The sequence below is a fragment of the Palaemon carinicauda genome, chromosome 14, assembly GCF_036898095.1.
Source record: "Palaemon carinicauda isolate YSFRI2023 chromosome 14, ASM3689809v2, whole genome shotgun sequence".
Taxonomy (NCBI): Eukaryota; Metazoa; Arthropoda; class Malacostraca; order Decapoda; family Palaemonidae; genus Palaemon; species Palaemon carinicauda.
The window spans coordinates 77,048,859-77,052,116 of NC_090738.1; the positions used below are offsets into that span (position 1 = coordinate 77,048,859).

General features: G+C 28.2%; 1 pseudogene; it reads right to left on the bottom strand.

Moving 5' to 3' along the window:
• The window catches only part of LOC137652819 (piggyBac transposable element-derived protein 4-like), a 1,370-nt pseudogene extending 57 nt beyond the window's left edge, over positions 1–1,313 (bottom strand).
• Between the last annotated feature and the right edge of the window lie 1,945 nt (positions 1,314–3,258).

Sequence of the window (3,258 nt, forward strand, 5' to 3'; positions counted from 1 at the left end):
TTTTGTAAACATATGTTGAACATAACTGATCAAACTTATCAACTCCCCCCATATACTTATTGTATTCCACATGAACACATGGCTTGTCTATTTCTGTCCCTCTTTTTTTTTTTAATGAAGTTTCATTTAACATGTACTTGCTGTTCCAAGGCTTGACAGTAAATTAACCCTGCTCGTGTCTTGCCAAGAACAAGCAAGCATTTTACCATCATTCCTTACCCAAGTTACTTGCATTACTAATATTTGTTTCATATCAGTTGGCAGACTCTTTCTATTCATCCTAACTGTTCCACAAGCTAAAGTGCTTCTCTGAAGTAGTTCATCAAAAAGGAATACACTTATAAGAGCTGTCCATATAAATAATACGACCTTTGCTTTCATAACCTTCAAACAAAGACAGAACAACGTGAGTACCCAACCCATCTGATGGTGGACAAGCAGCTTCTTTTCCAGTATACACATTAAACTTGAGTAGATAACCAGTATGAACATCTGCCATAGACCATACTTTTATCTCCCATTTAGTTGAAGGCTTTGATGGTAAATATTGTTTGAAAAATAACGTACCTTTAAATTTCCTCATGATTTCATCAATACTGATTTCTCTATTGCTAACATAGTACTTCCCATATAAATCCATGTACCATATCTAAAATTGGCCTAATCTTAGAGAGTCTATCATTTCCATCTTTCTTATCATTATCCCAAAAATGAATAGCTGATCTAATCAACTGGTATTTCTCCTGAGATAATAATTCTCCGAATTTTGGAGCGTCAAATAAAAAGCTGTTTTCAGTAAAGTAACTTCCAATTGTAGGCTATTTCAATAGCAACAACAGCTTTTATGTCATCAGCAGTTATATTTGACCATTGTTGGTATCTTGATCTTTTGGACAAAGGTTGTTTTGTAGCTATCATTGATTTAAAATACTTAGTTTCTTTTCCAACATGTTCGTAAACTTTTTCTGGAAAAAAACACTCGTATGGATTCAAGTTTTCAAAGTTGGTTATTTTATGATGGGCTGTGTAATCAAAAACATTATCTAATTTGGTGGGATTATTGCTATTATAGTTCATTCTAATCCAGCCTAAGGAATTTGCCTCATTAACTGTGGGGGATGAGCATGTTGCTGGGGCGTCTTCATTTAAATCCTCATCAGTCATATCATCATAATCATCATCATTTGGTCCATCAATATCTGACCCAAATCTTGAATCAGATCCAAATAAAATGTCATCAATTTCTTTAAAGATACTTGGCGAGAGGTAGAGGCCATATCACACAAATAAAAGAAAAGAAAAAAAAAATTCATCCCAGAGTTAAAGGTAAAAATTAAAAGGACATAGTCAGCTGACTGATAAAAGAAGAACAATATCGAATCTTTTGCTAATAGTATAATAATACCATAATTTACAACTATATATGAAATTTATCCTGCTGAGAAACCAGCATTTATTAACAAATTATATCTTAATTAACAACTTTTATCACTAAATTATGTTGTACAAAATGAAGGGACCGATAGGCAACTAACAGACTGAACGTCAGCTGACGAATGTAAACAAAGCTTCAGATTTAGGACACGAAACTTCTTTTCTCGTGAATGTGTTTGTTATTCGACTATTATTCATTTGAGTAAATTTCTATATTGATGTCTGAAAATATCATTAAATGTCAAATTTTGAACATCCAATACTATAAAATACGTTTTTATTTGTTTAGTTGTCGTGGCAACTGTTCAGCTCTAATGTAAACAAACTTTCAATTTCGTAAACGAACTTTGGAAAGCATGATACTACAATAATTCTATGAATAGTATTGATTTATATTGAAAAAAAAAACATGCATATATATCATAATTTCATGTTGACATAACGTAAAAATAACAAGTAAAAAATTACCAAAGTCATCTAGTGAATGGGAGAAGAGTGACGAGAGCTTCGGAGAGTGGGTAGTTCATAAAATCGGCCACAGATGGCAGCATGTAGAAGCCAGATAAATCGGCAACAAAAGGCGCTAAGCTTAAAATTTCTTTCGCGGTTTGGAGTAAAGTCGTTCTCGGCAGTGAAAGGTTATGGATCTGAGTAAATTAAAGTCGTTCTACGCAGTGAAAGGTTATGGATCTGAGTAAAATAAAGTCGTTTTCCGCAGTAAAAGGAATAATAATACAGAATCCCAAGGAGGAATTAAATTGTTCTTGCAGTGTGATCGTAAATAACGTTTAGGAATATTTTCTTGCCATGCATACAAAATGATTGAAACTCACGATGGTGATGTAGCAAAGTAAAATAAATGCTTTCTTACATGCACACATACACACACACTCATACAGACAATATATATATATATATATATATATATATATATATATATATATATGTATATATATATATATATATATATATATATATGTATATATATATATATATATATATATATATATATATATATATACATATATATATATATATATATATATATATATATATATATATATATATATATATATATATATATATATATATATATATATATATATATATATATATATATATATATATATATATATATATATATATATATATACACACACATATATATATATATGTATGTATATATATATATATATGTATGCATGTATATATATATATATATATATATATATATATATATATATATATATATATATATATATATATATGTATGTGTATATATATATGTATATATATATATATATATATATATATATATATATATATATATATATACATATATATATAGCTTTATTCGATTGACTTCAATATTTAGTTGTGTCTATTTCACAATGTAAAATCTAAGTACATGCTGCTTTAATCATATCATGGAAACAGAAATAAATATAATTGTTTACAAAACAGTTTGATTGAGACCCCAATGGATAATCTTTTGTAATGTGAGATTTTGAGAATACAATTCAAAATAATTGAAATCCTTTTTAGAAAAGTTTTGATATTGATATTTTTAAAAGGGATAATTCATTTCTCATTTTGATGTACCCAATAAATGAAATGATTTCATTTAGAATATTTATCGGTTTTTCTTTCATTGAAAATATCTTCCATCAAATCCATTCGAAGATATTTCCATAATATTTTGGCTAAATATATGTCGTAATGGAAGACACTCTTAGCCAGCTAGTCAGAATTGGAACTTTTGTGTTTTTGTTGATCAATCTATAATAAAATTTGATTACTTTCAATTCAAGAGAAATATTGCGG